This window comes from Topomyia yanbarensis, chromosome 3 (assembly GCF_030247195.1).
Source record: "Topomyia yanbarensis strain Yona2022 chromosome 3, ASM3024719v1, whole genome shotgun sequence".
In the NCBI taxonomy this organism is placed as follows: domain Eukaryota; kingdom Metazoa; phylum Arthropoda; class Insecta; order Diptera; family Culicidae; genus Topomyia; species Topomyia yanbarensis.
The window spans coordinates 57260923-57276330 of NC_080672.1; the positions used below are offsets into that span (position 1 = coordinate 57260923).

Genomic DNA, 15408 nt, shown 5'->3' on the forward strand with positions numbered 1-15408 from the left:
TAAATAACTCCAAGCAACGGCGTAGCCAAGAGAAGGTTTTGGGGTTTAACAACTTCCCTCCCTACCACACCCAAAAAATATATTGGATTGCAATTGAAAATTTATTGATGCAGACTGATTTAATTCAGTATTACAATAACAATTATCTGATCCGTACATTGATAACCTGTTGTTGAAAACATCATGAGGACTTTTGATAAATTGTCAGAATGGGGTCCTGATATGTAATTGATCTATTGGTCTTGATTTCACAGTTGCCTAATATCATCAATATCAAATTCCTGCCTGAAATCATTCCAATAGAAAATTCCAGAGTTCTGTAATCAATCATAATCCTCAGATTTCTTTTCAAATTGAGCTCGCTTTTGTAGAGATGTACTGTAATGAGGGTCTTTATTTAATAGAAAGCGAAGTAAAAATTGATTTAATGTCAATGAAACATTTGCTAAAAATGTTTTTGCCTTTCTCATTCACTCTAAAATTCGTCAATCTAATCCCGACCGGGAGGGCCGAGTGTCATATGCCAATCGACTCAGTTTGTCGAGATAGGAGAATGTATGTGTGTATGTATGCATGTGTATGTATGTGTGTATGTGGAAAAAAAATATGACCTCTGTTAATCAGAGATGGCTGGATCGATTTGCACAAAGTTAGTCTCAAATTAAAGGTACAACCTTCCCATCGGCTGCAATTGATTTTTTTATTGATTGGACTTCCGGTTCCGGAGTTAGGAGTTGAAGAGTGCAATCACACAGCAAATTCCCATATAAACTGAAATGAAAAATTTTCAAAATCAAATTTGTATTTTTGATGCCAAATGACTTTATAATGCATGAACCATTGAGATTTGATATAAACTCGAAAAAATAATGTTTGAAAAAAATTGATTTTTTGGACTTTTTTGCCTTTCTCATATAGAAAGGTTATGCAATCACTCTAAAAATCGTCAATCATACCGGCCCGGAGGGAGTATGCAGTGAGGGGTTACTGTTTTAAAATTAAAACTAGTTTAAAATTTCTTAACAAGTTGAAAATTTTCGGCAGGACCCGGACCTCCCGGATCTTACTATGTGATACTGAAACATCGCTTGAAACCAGCGGCGGTCAAGCGATGTTTCAGTATCACATAGTATCTCAAGATCGTGGCTGTCGATCCATTGTTTGTATGTGCAAATCGTACTGAACATGTAATATTCATTTCCACCATCGTATTGAACATAACCAGCCATGGAATCGTAGTCTGGACAAATGAGAAAAGCCCAATTGCACCACTAGGTGGATCAAAATAGGTTTTTATTTTGGGAATGCGTCGAGTTGAGACGAAAACGTAATATGATTAATAACGAGGATAACACTTTCCGAATGTAGAGCGAAATTTATGAAAAATGACGATTTCCATTCGACTCTAGCAGGTCCTGGTCGATTTTGATGAGAATTTGATTTTTGTTGTATGACCAATTATATGTATAGGTCAAATGTTCCAAAACAATAATTTAAGGTCAAGATAGCATCATTTTGAAACCGCCAATTTCGGAGGTTTAGTATCTTCGATGAGTTTTACAAACGAACAGCGCATCATTTGATAAAGTAATTTTGACGGTATATCGTCCAAGAAGTATTTATGGTGAATTTTCTCAGGTTAATATTCATGACTACAATAAAGTCTCAACAAATTTGCTAAAGACACGAACTCTGTTACTATTGTCTGAAAAATTAATTCTGCATAATTTTAAAACTTCAAAAATTACGGTTTCGGAATTATGCCGTTTGGATAGTAAGATCGATTTTCACCAAACTCCCACAAATTGTTAAATTGGTATTGTAAAAAAACGTAAGGGCGATACTTCAATGCTGATAGGTGGGACCGAAAAATTAACCAACGCCAAAGGGACTATATTCTATATATACTATCATTTTGTCAATTTCAATAGCAAACACAAATTTTAATTTAATAATTTCAAATACTTTATGAAGTTTTGGGTTTCGATCACTGAATCATGCAATCTAGGATGTAAAAACACAATAGTTCTTAAATAGGAAATAAAACCAAGTCTGGAAATATTCACTGTTGATTTTCTTTGAATGGTATCACTGCTACTATCGCTTTTTTCAAGAAAAAGCGTTGATTTCTTAGTTCTCAGTCGCGTTGTAAATTTGAGTAAAGTATAAACTTCAAATCGATTAAAAAAAATCGATTTTTTGGCTCAGTACAATATACATAACCCCTTTAGGAAAATTCAGTTTTCCCACCACAATGCATTTATTGAGGAATTTAGATATTTTATTAACAGAGCATTAGCAATAATTCGTTTGTATGTCTATTTTATTGGCCATTTTTTCGCTTTCCCATTGATTTGGTTTGAGATTTCTAACACTGATGTTGTCCTATGCTGATTTGAGCGATTCTCTGAGTCCTGCCACTATCCCATGTAGTATGTGTTATCAAAAACATCGCGAAGCATCAAGTTCTAAAAGTTCTCAAACGATATAATATCCGAAGAGAGTGATAAGAGTTATAAGAAATGTCTCATCACACTGTTAGGTGGATTAAAAGCGTTTTTTACAATCTTTTCGGCAATTGAATGAGCTGCCCAAAATTCATTTTTAAGTTATCTTTATGGTTCTCAAGCAGGCATCCTTAGTAGTTTGTGAGAACTTGGTCGAACGAATTCTAAGCACATGTTAGCACCAGACCCAAAAATAGTTGGTCGCATTCGTGCATTCAGATTCGTTGGATAGTACTACGGCTGGCAGGTACTCTTTTTGGCAATATTTCGCTTTATCTTAATTATTCGCCATATTATAATTTTCTAAAGAAATTTGAAATGCAAAGCGCAATTTTAACTTTAAAGCTTCAGCGGTACTGTGCCTTATCAATAAACATAATAATAAAAAAAAATCATTGTTTTCCTACGATGCTTTCTCTGATCTACCCGGGTCACATTTTTCCGTTTTCAAAAATGCTTGAGCACATCATATCTTGTTTCATTGTTAATTATCTATATCACATGTAGGTACATTGCTTTGTTGAGCACATTTTTGGTAGTACTCAAATATTCCGCTATGTTTATGTATTCACATTGTTAGTATGTATTTATTTGCATTTTTATGAATTAAACACGTTCCGATAAAACATATTTCTCCCAAGTTCCCATACACACCTTGTTATTGTTTTTCGTTTCAGTTGTTGGTTACGTTTATTTTCACAAAAAAAGTTTCTAATGCAAAAAAAAACAAATATAAAACCACCAAATAGTATCACAATCTAATGGATTTTCTTCTTTTTCTCTAACCAACATTTCCCATCCTCCCCTGTACGACCGCGCCCCACCCATTGCAGCTATACGGTGACGATTCTAGCGATTACGATTCCGTTGTGGATGAACTAAGTATTCTTCAATTACCTCCACCACCATCAAAAAGTCTACTGCAGCACATGTTTTGCCTTCCATTGAACTAACCTACAAAAATGTGTGTGAGAGGGAGAGAGAAAGAGTATTTAAAAGAGCCGCGGACGCAGCCTCAGAGTGACCCGGTTATTATTATTATTTTTATACGTTGATGATATCTCTCGATTTATTCCCGTCTCTATCGTAGTATATTTCCTCTTCTTCTATCATGGTTATAAGTATGAAACAGCTAAACTTACCTTTAGCAACAAAACAAAACAAAAAAATGTAAAAACAACAGAGCTAGGACAGAGTCTAATGCGATAATTTAGCGGTAGAGCTGCGTCAGGTTAAAACAGTTTCCAATAGTTAAAGTTACTTAATTGACGTTGTACTTAACGCAATGCAACAACAATGACATTATTAAACGCTAACACTTACGAACAATATAAGAACAATTGCTAGGGACATCAGCACACTAAAAAACAGCTATCAGCAAGACTTGTTTGTGCATCGCTGACGACGAAAAAAAAACTACTTAACTGAAAAAAAATCATCCAAATGAATTAGAGAGAAAATGGTTACTTTTTTCGAATGTGAAACCGACAAACTATTCTAATTAACATATAGCTCTATAATTATACCAACAGCAATGATTAGATGAACAAATGAAAATGAAAAAAAAACAAGCAGCGAAAAATTCCTGACTAGACTAATTGCACTGCGTTAACAGTTAGCGAAAAAAATAATTCATTAACAAAAAGAACTCAGCGAAGGCAGAAAAAATGGCAAAATCTAAATTGTATAGTATCAGAGTGAAGAAAATCACATTTAGCTAACGAATACAAAACAAAGACGAGATTTTAAAGTTTTAAATCAAACAGTGAGGCAAAAAAAAATAATTAATTGATAGTAACATGCTAAAACACAAAACCAAAACTGAACAGTAGCGATGTTAGATAAATCATTCAAATTATTCCAACCAAACTAAAATGAAACAAAAAAACAAAATGGCCACATTGTCAAAAAATGAGAAGTTTTTTATATGCAACACTTAATTCATTGATTCAATTAGTTACCGAATTAAACAGAGAACGGTAGCGAGATGAGAAAATCGAACTAAACAAAACAAAAAAAAATCTTGGCAAAATAATAGATCACACATTCTGGACTCATCGTCGCAGTTTTTGTTTCAACCAAACATTCCGGCCTCTTTCTGCTGACCTGCTATCAGCAGGTAGCGGGTTGCGGATCCCCATGAACGCTCGATTGTTGTCGCAATGCGCAGTGATCTCTAAGCTGTTGTATTTATTTGTTGTTTGTATACGTTAAAGCACCAAGGGCCCGTAACAGACAGCAGTGTGGTAAACTGTGGGGAGAGAAATATTTCAGTTCATTCCACGTCAGGAATAATTTAATTTCTGTATTAGTTAGCTGGTACTTAAATACATACGTATAGTATTATGATTTAGTTTGAGGCAACAGAAAAAAGACGATACATTGAAGTATTAGGTAAGCAGTATACAAATAGATCATTCCCTTTATTAATGAGAAAAAGAAATAGTAACATTCGTTTAAGCATTTAAGATTTGTATTTATTTAAGTTTTTAATGGCATTTCGTATGTGGCCTAGACAAGCTAATTTCTATTACCAAACTTTGCCCATTTCATTCCAGTTTTTTTTCAGTGCATTTTTTATTTCATCGACTTTTATTATGCTGTTTAGAGTAAGTTATTGGTTACTATGAAACATTATTGAAGGAAAAATAAAGCTGAAATTGAGATAACAGGGGAAACTGATCAATAAACGAATGGACATTTCCGAACGTCCTAATGCAGATTTCTCGTGCGATGGGATTGGTGTTCCATTATTATTTTTTATTTTTTTATTTTTTATAGAGGTTTCAACCTTAGGGTCATTTGTCTCTTTGTCGGGCTAGAGAAATCTTTTTAGAAAAATCTCTAACCCTCTGTGCGGAGTTGGGAATTGAACCCAGGTGAGCTGCGTACCAAGTAATCGATTTACCATCTACGCTATCTCCGTCGACTGGGCAACCTCTGTTTTTTGATGTGTATAGCTAATTGTGTTCATTTTGGGGAATCCTCCCGATATTCCCGGAGCTACGGTCACCGATGGATAACTTCAAGCGGGACACGTGACGTGACATTGTACAGGATACGACCACGGTGACATTAAAAAAGTAGCATTTTTGAAGAGCGTATTATATAGTTCGCAAATGAATTTAATCTATCAAAACAATCGACTCATCTCAAGACTAGAGACTGTATAGTCTTCAGTAAAAACATGCTACGTCACGTTCCAGTTTACTCTACTGCTCCCATATGTTACAATTTGCTATAGACCCTCCCCATTAAAACATAATTTATTAATGGTCCCTTAACAGTAACAAAATTCTAAATCCTAATACAACACCATGCTCTTTGCTATACTTTATAACTAATCGATCATTTGACGTATCAATTATCTTTTTTTTTGTTTTTTTTTTGTTTTTTTTGTAACATCTTGGCAAACGATGTGAAAAATAATCTATTTGCTGTTAATCGATCAATCTAAAAATGACACTATTTGGCTGATCTACATAGTAAAAATAGGTTGGTCTGTTCCAAAAATATTTTGGGGGCTGTGGTGTGGAAGTCTACGCTCGCCGAAAAAAATATTCAGTTATTCCTTACACGAAATATGAAATCTCATTTCCAATTAAATTTTCAATAATATACTAATGCACTTAAGTACACAATCTTTAGAGTAAGTATTTCTAGGGAACACGTATCCGCCGCTTGATGCTAATTTCTTTAGACTGAGCAAACTAATTTATTTGTTTGTGTAATGCTTATTTGCCCAACTAGGAAATGAATCTACTGGGTATTTAATGCGCGTGGGAAATACGCATGGTCTTGTCTGAGTGAATGATGACTTAAATTATGTATGAGAGTTGAGAATTGATAATTCGCAAGAACAATTCAAAACCAATTATCAATTTGCGGCAATCATTTTCATTCATATTCAATGGTTTACTTTTAGTCCATTAAGTGGTCAGTCAATTCTACTGAGTTAAGAATAGGTACGTACTAGTTGGAGACGGGGGTTTATGGTACGCGTCTTCATTGTAATATCGCCACGTTTATACGAACGAGGTGGAAAATTTCAAGTTACGGGATCTCAATATGCTTGTGATAATACCTATAAAGGACCATTTATAAATTCTGCCACGCTATTAGGAGTAACAGCTATGACAAATTGTGGCATAAATGGGAGTTATGTGCTTTGACGCAATCGGCCGTTTTACGCATGATTGTAACATGTTTATAGGTATTCCATAGAACATGTACACTTTTGGTTGTTGCGGCAGTAATGTGCCCCTAAAAAACCTGTTTTAATCCACCTAGTGGTGCAATTGTGCCTTTCTCATTTATCTAAACTATGATTCATTAGCTGGTTTTGGTTAATAGAATTGTAGAAATGTCTATTGCATCCCACGACTATCACGAAAGTAGACACAGACTCACTTTAAACAAAAAAGTATAGGGGAGACCGGGGCTAGTTTGCGGTGTTTTCAGTTTCCATTTTATACCGCTTTGATGTACATGCGGCTGTAGCCAACATCACTGAATTTTATCACAGTGTTTGTTGCATTGTCTTTGGTTTTATAGACAAAAATGTGTGACACGGAAATCCCGCCAATTTACTCCGGCCCCGGGGTAAGTTAGCGGTATGTATGAATACGCCAGAAAATGGAGTTTCAATTATATCAAAGGTTTGTGCTGAATGTCTTTTCAATAAAATTGTATAGTAACCGACAATTGCCAATATATTTCAGTCTCAATAACCAGGCATTTTACTATGATGCGTATTCCATATTCAAAAGCATATTTTTGAAATTCTTCAGGCGTTTGTCTGAAGTAAATATCCCCTGCATTGACGAGATACACAAAGTTTTACTTTGGAGTGAATTTCAAAAATAAAATTTTTTGATGACTATATTTGCACTGTAAATAGTAGCGTCAACTTGCCCCGCGTGCGTCACCACCAACTTACTTCAACCGCAAATATTACAAAAAACTATTTAATAAATAACTTTAATTAATGGATGGATTTAATATCTATACGGATACTGAAAGCTCTTTTTACGCATTATCGAAAAATAAAATCAATTGAGAAAGTGTTTAAAATTTAAAAAAAATACTTGGTATGCTCGAAAACACAATATCGCCCACAACTTTTACAAAACAAAATGTTTTTAACTAAAACACATTGGATAATGGGTTTCACATAACTTGAGCTACACAATGAGAGGCAGCGCTATAAGTCTAATTGAAACGAAGACAAAGGGATTCCGCCAACTTCGCCCAACCACCAACTAGCCCCGGGCTCCCCTAATATTTAACCCATTCATGCCCATGTTGTTTGTGGACAACAACGTTTTTAAACAGCTATAACTTTTGATTGGGGCAAGATTTGCTCACAAAAACAAGTAAGGCTAATAAATGTGACTATTGGCTTTCATTTGAGTATTAACGGTTACACGGATCAGCTCTAGAAATGAAGTTATTGCAATTAGTCTGATTGAACTCCGATGGAGCAGTGCTGCCAGGGACCGTTTACGTTGACGACGGAAAATGAATTTTTCATATAACTTCTTTATGTTGCAATATTAGTGAAAACTAATAAAACTTATCAATTTGGACTATTTTTGGCTACGTTTTCCACGCAGTTGGACTATTGTAAATATTCTAGGAGAATTGCAGTGAGCATTAGAAGGTAAAAATTCAGCAGCTTCTAGCACTGCAAGGAAAGCACCTACCTTTATGAAAAATGGTTTTTGGAGTTTCTTGACCCCACCGTTTTAAAGAAAAAATAGTTTTGAAACCCTACATGCACTAGAAAAAAGTTGGGCATGAAAGGGTTAATTAACTTAATCAATATGAGTTCAATGTTTTCTTCATGTGATTATATTTTGAAATGTTGGTGGAGGGGGTGGGAGTGGAGGATTTGTCAAAAATCCTTCATCTTATTTCGGTATACGGGGTGGATGAAGAAAATGCGGATGTGAAGGTGGTCCAAAGGGAGAGGTGTGATGAAGGAGCGAGGTGTGAGGGCAAGGGTGGGGGCGAGGTTGCTGAGTGGCGACACAATACTCAACCGCAAATGTTGCCTTTCATTTGATACTTGATTTGAAAACATCGGTTCAGTCATCACCGAAGAACCGATGTGACTTTAACTGTGGAATATGCCCGGAATCCGGGACTTCCGGAATCGTCGATAGTGGACAATATATCCAAAGAATGTTTGATTGGCAATCAGTGATCTAGATGTGCGAATCGAAGTAACTTGGTGACCATTTCAATAGTTTTTAGCTTCTGCGATGTTACGATTGCACCGATTTATATGGGAAATTCCAGTGTAACCTTACTAACCAACCTGTAACTCCGGAACCAAAATTCAGAACTGAATGAAATTCAGCAGCAGTAAATAGAATTACTGTATCTTTCATTTGAAATCAAGTTTGTAAAAAGTTTGTTTGTAAAGGTGTGATATTTGCTTAGGAACTTGGCGAGTTCCCCGGAGGCATCATGAACCGTCATAGGGTGGCCAATGTACAGTGGTCCAGATCGCTAATTTAGGAGGAATTTTAACTTTCTGACAAACCTATATAATTTAGCCGTATCATGTCTTAGGATGAATTTGTGTACATCAGAAGATGCTTTTTTTGTTGGAATAGTTATTAGGGTGGTTTCAATTTATCTAAAATACGAAAATAAACTTTTTAATGATGAAAGATAGAGCTCCACGGTCTTCCACAAAGTTGTAAAGAAACTTATTTTGAATAAATTTGTTGAATATATCAAAGCTCTATCTCTCTTAGTTTTTGTTATATAAGAAATTTAAAACAATGGATTAGAAAGTTCCTGAAACAAACGTTTTTTTTGGAATAACTTTCGTATCTTTTACTTTTTGTTAAAACAACCTTTGAACCTATAGAAAACTTCAAGCCGAGTATTTTTCTCTTGGACACCAAAGTTCTTACTTTTTTTATTTTTCAAAAGTTTCAAGGCTTATTATCGCTGATGCGGGCACCTAAAGTTGAATACTGTTTTAACCACATGAAAAATCATACTTTTTAGTATACTTGAGCAAAAATTGGCGAATACGAGATTTTTTTAAATTTTGCTATTTAGATTTAAATTTTGTAGTTTTGCAGGTTCAACGCATTAACGCGTGTACACTAGAGTGACAGAAAAGTGAGTCGATTCCTAGTCCCACCAGGAGTGTCTGCTCCAAATTTGAGCAAAATCGAACAAGGCTAGCTACCGGACCAACGTTCTTGAAGTTTGTATGGGATTTTTTGACAATTTACATGGAGAAAACCCACTTGCTCACATTTCCGCCGCTAGGTGGCACTGTATACATCAGATTATCAAATTTAATTAGAATTTTTTTAATTCTATTTTTAATTTTTCCTATAGTTTATATGAGAAATTTTTGTGTGGCCGCGCTCTTAAACCCGTAATTCCGGAACCAGAATTTCGATCGATCCAAAATTCAATAGCAGCCGATGGGAAGGTTGCACCTTTCATTTGAGACTAAATTTGGGCAAATCGGTCCAGCCATCTCTGAGAAAAATGAGCGACATTATTTGACACATACGCACATACATACACACACACATACAAATTTTTTCCAATCTCGACGAACTGAGTCGAATGGGAAATGACACTCGGCCCTCCGGGCCGGGATTAGGTTGACGTTTCTCAGAGTGATTGCATAACCTTTCTATATGAAAAAGGCAAAAAAGGAAAAACTGAAATCATTTGGTTCGAATTAGACCATGAGAATAAAGAGCGTGGTAATATGAGAGAGAATTAGTTATTGGGCAATCTTTGCATGTCATAATTTATAAATGGTCAATAATACCACTTTTAAACTCATTGTTTATGGTCCATTTTATATTGTCAACAACACTCCCGACAGCCGGCAGTCCAAAGTTCAAGTTGTTTTTGATGAAACAAACTCTCGATAAACGGTTACCCAGTTTAAACGCCTTAATCTCTAGAACATTTACGTATCCTACAGTCAATAAACTATTCAAACTTTTTATGCACGAAAATATATTCTCAGTCGCATCACTTGCTTGAGGCGAATCCTGACGAACAACCCACTTACTACCCAATCCGTGGTACTTATGGGAATGTCACTGAGTCGGGGCCTTCCGTTAAGTAAGTACCACATCAATACTTACTTTCTCATATCCCATGTTACGGTAAAGATGTATTAAGTATTTCTTCGTCGATAAATGGCTAAACAAATAAAAATATTTAATAAATTTCATTGCAAATCTGAAATTTGTTACTATGTTTTAATTGCCGCAAGGTTCTACTGTATCGATTTTGTTGGCTATTTTCGGCAAAGTTGAGATTAAGAGAAACGAAAGCAATGAAATTGAAAGACGGATAGGTATTCCAGAGTGAATCAGTTATAAACTTAGAACGGAAAACTAGGACTAGGCTGGCTCAACTGGACATGATCGAAAGGAAATGTGAAGAATTCTTTGCCTTCTGCTAAGTAGGAGTTGGGCATTGCACCCAAGTCTACCGCATAGTCTATGGTAGAACATAACTCATCATCATGTTTTACCGCCGACGCCGGGTAAAACATGATGATGAGTTATGTTCTACCATAGAACATGTTCGGCGGCGTTTTATTTTATATACTTGTTACAATGTGGAACTAGAACTGAAACGATTACATCTCCAGTAGAGCGTTTTGTTTAATAATTTCGAAAACTTTTGTTTTAAAATTTAAATTCATTAATTTAAAACAAATTTAAAACTATGTTAATACTTTTGAGTGGACTAACAAAAATCGCTTCGAGACTTTTTCAAAACAACAGGCAAAATAGCTTGAAGGCAGTACAGTCTTGACACATGGGCACACTTGGACTTTTGGGAGCCCGCGCTTCGGGTGAATATAATATCATTCAATAGACTAAATTTCAAAAAAGTAGTCGATTCAAACACCAATCCAACATTTCGATTCAAGTTTCAATTTATTTTTAACAACAGCAATGAAATGTTTGGTACACCTCGTATACAAAGTTTGGAAGATGCCCGACCTTAGCCAACTAAAAAACTTTGTTTTTTCCTTTTTAATTTCGACTTTGTTAGTCACATTTTCTTTTTTACATTTTAACGACATTCAATTAGCTAGAGATTAGAGCCATAGTACTCAAGTGAGAGCAAGGATGTGAAGTAAACAGATCGGAAAACAAAAAGGGCAGGGTCATTAGAACAGGCTTAATATCGTGCATGCTTAATCTTTGTCTTCTGTTAATGAGGGTCGAGCTTAGGCAGTATAACTACGAATCACCCGAGTTCACTAACATGTGTCCTGGTAATGATAGACGTGTCCATCTTTACCGTGACAACCTACCCAGTAATCGCTAGCTAATTGAATGTTGTTAAAATGTAAAAAAATCTGATCTGCTGCTGTAAAAAAATATCCATTTGTACGTCACACCTGAGTATGTAAACGAACAAATCCACATGGATGCGCCCACAAGTAACTTCATGTGATGTTACACTTTTTGGGCGGATTTGACATGTTTCACTCTGCCAGGTCAGACTGGCATAAAAAGAAATAATTCTGGTTTTTAGTACATCCGTCCTATCACAAAAATTTTAAGCCGTTCCTAAAATCCCAAAAAAGGTTTAAAAATACTTTTTTGATAGTGTTTACACATACCAATCCTGTGTTTCCCTAGTTTTGATTAAATGAGTCACTATAAATGTGCGTGCATTTGAGGATATTTAAAGTACCTCGGACATTTGGTAACGTAAATTTTTTTATAGGGAAAGATGGGGTAAAATGCACCCCCTAAGGAAATATGATCATAACTCAGCAATAGAGCATCAATCGGGAGAATTTAATTAATGATATCGTTTTGCCAACATTTTCCTCTGTAATCACAGTCATAGTGCTTTGCAAAATAATGAAGAACATGAAAAATATTCGATTTTTCAAACTCATTAAAAATTGCCTTTCGAAAAATAAGCGGGGCAAAACGCACCTGTTCGGGGATAAAATGCACCACAACAACGGGGCAGAATGCACCGCAACAACGGGGCAGAATGCTCGGTGAACAAGCAAGTAGTTTTGTTTTCTAACGAGATTTCACAAAAGTGTGCCATTAAATAGCCTTAGGTTATGCAATTAGTAGGTTTTCAGAACAATTTTTTTGTTTTCGATTAAAAAATCAGCCAAATCAAAGAAGAGGGCATTTTGCCCCCGATGGAGCAGAGATATAAATTTAGCAAAAAGTGAATTATTTAGTAGATTTTTCATATGTAGTGCGACAGAATAATGAACAAAGGTATAAATAGAACTGGAATGCACTGATATAATAATACAAATTGCATTTATAAGAGCTGAAAATCCTTGCTGCACGAGCCACGATAATGACATAAGAAGAGCACGATATTGTCTTTTGTTTATTTCTCGAGCTGATATTGATATACGGTTATGAAATTTTGACAAAATTTGTTTACTTTGGCGGACTTCTGACTGGTGTTACCCTTTTCTATAAATTTTCAGCAGTTTTCGATATAAGCAAGGGGTGCATTTTGCCTCGGGGGTGCGTTTTACCCCATCTTCCCCTAAATATTGGCAGTTCTCCTAGCTACATTCAGAACCTCAAAGTTTTTGAACAAACGACGAATGCTACGGCATATGCGTCAGGGGCACGTGCACCGGGCATCTTTCATATTTCGACTGTTTTACACTACTGGTATTGAAACGTATTGTACTGACAGTATTGACAGATTCGAGTAATTTTTATGTTTCGGTTTTGAATTCCATGTGAAACCGATCGACCGCAAACTATGACCATCGCCGTTTCGAACGAAACTTTGCAGTTGTGTTCGGTTTATGAATCTCCACGATATTCTCTGGCAATTGCCATATTTTGAAACAAGAGCAATTTTCGAAAAGGGCGTAGACCTTTCTGCGTGCAAAACTGTCTGAGAACGAGTTACGGGGAATAACTACTTATGTACGAAAAAAATAAACACTGAAAAAAATATCGTGTCATTTTTCACAAAAATAAAAATTTATGTTAATAATTTAATTTGCAAAGACACCCATTTTTCACCAAAAAACCTTAAGAGCAAAAAAACATTTTGAATGATTCCATGATGGAGAACTGATCTGTAAAAAGTGTTTCTAACGATAACTTTATACATGTTTTAAATTTCATACTAATTGGTATACCAAATTGTAATTCTATTGCATAATATGATTCTAAGTATCGTTTTAAATCTAAATGCATTTAACAAAAATCGTCCAAAATGCGATTGTTGTCGAGATATTTGGAATTTTGCTCCAAAAAAAAAAAATTAATTCGTGAAACTGTGCCCTTTTCAAAAGTTATTCGCATTTGCCCACCATTGAATATTAACAATTTTAGGTTTATTGTTTTAAAGACGTTTACCCTCCGGAAGTTGCGTCAATGGCCTACTGAACGAGCAGCTGCATGCACTCTAAGATTTCACTATATTTTCAGAGCAGCGTGCACTCAGTGCATTTTCACTGTATTTTGATCATGGAAAAACTTTCAATAAAAACGTTTTCCTAATAACAACTTTTAACATATTTTTAAAATTCATACTATTTGCAGTCCAAAATACATCAGACCCTATAGTTAAACAATATTTTGACTGTTTTCGTATACCTTTCAAATGGTTTACAATAAAAATGGCGTTTAGAATCATATATAAAAAGAAAATTGCATTGTTGACTGCAAATAGTATGAATTATGAATAATATGTCAAAAATTGTTGATAGGGAAACTTTTTTATTGAATGCTTCTCTATGGTTCAAATACACTGAAAAAGTTTCTTTAACGTCTTTAAAACGATAAACATTAGATTGTTGACATTTTATGATGAGGTAACGTGAATAACTTTTAAAAAGGCCATAATTACACGAATGTATTGTTTTAGTTGGAGTAAAAATTCTAATTATCTCGACAACTATCGCATTTTTGGAAGATTTGTTTAAATGTATTATGATTTAAAATGATACTTAGAATCATATTCTGTAATAAAATAACTGTTTTGTATGTCAATTAGTATGACCGTTAAAAGCATGTATAAATTTATTGTTAGAAAAACTTTTTTACCTATAAGTTGCTATACATTAAAACTTTTTTACCTATAAGTTCTCCATCATAGTTACATTCAAAATGGCTCTTTTCTCTTTATGTTTTTGTTGACAAAATATAAAAAATTAAAAAAAAATGAGTTTCTAGCAATTCAAATTTTTAACACTAATTTTTATTTTTTTGAAAAAATGACACTTTTTTCAGTGTGTATTTTTTATTGCAGAAGTGATCATTCCCTGTAACTCGTTCTCAGATAGTTTTTCTGTATAAAACACAATAATCGAAAAAATTGAATTTAATCCACGTAGAAACGTCTACGCCCTTTTACAAAATTGCTCTTGAGTCAAAATAATCTTATTGGCTGTGGAAAATGTTAGTCTTCCATACCAGTGAAACAGAATCCAAACAAGCCATACAAACTCCGGATAGTTTGGGACGCGCCTGCCTCCGTCGCTGGGATATCACTGAACTCTCTTCTTTTGACAGGTCCAGACCAGTTAGACTCTTTACTGTTGGTCCTGCATAAATTCCGAGAATTTCGTGTTGCCATAACAGGGGACATCAGAGAAATGTTCCCTCAAGTGATGGTCAACGAAACAGATCAACAATGTCAAAGGTTTCTTTGGCGCGTCGGTGATTCAAGCCGCGATCCCGACGTATTTATCACGAAAGTAATCACCTTCGGCGCTACTTGTTCCCTCAGTTGTGCTCAGTTTGTCAAAAACCACAACGCACAGCAGTTTGAAAATTAGCTCTCCAGCGCGGTCGAAGCCATTGTTGACGAGCACTACGTGGGTGACATGCTATCGAGTGTGGAATCAGAGGAGGAAGCGATCAAACTA

The 15408-nt window shown here is 35.1% G+C and overlaps 1 protein-coding gene across 4 annotated transcripts in view; it reads left to right on the forward strand.

The window, feature by feature from the left end:
- Positions 1 to 4972, forward strand: part of LOC131689676 (atypical protein kinase C) — a 481953-nt gene extending 476981 nt beyond the window's left edge. For all 4 annotated transcript variants that reach the window (XR_009305444.1, XR_009305445.1, XM_058974925.1 and 1 more), the window contains one exon: positions 3341 to 4972. The gene's annotated coding sequence lies outside the window, so the exon portion shown is untranslated. The remainder of the gene's footprint in view (positions 1 to 3340) is intronic.
- Positions 4973 to 15408: the final 10436 nt, after the last annotated feature.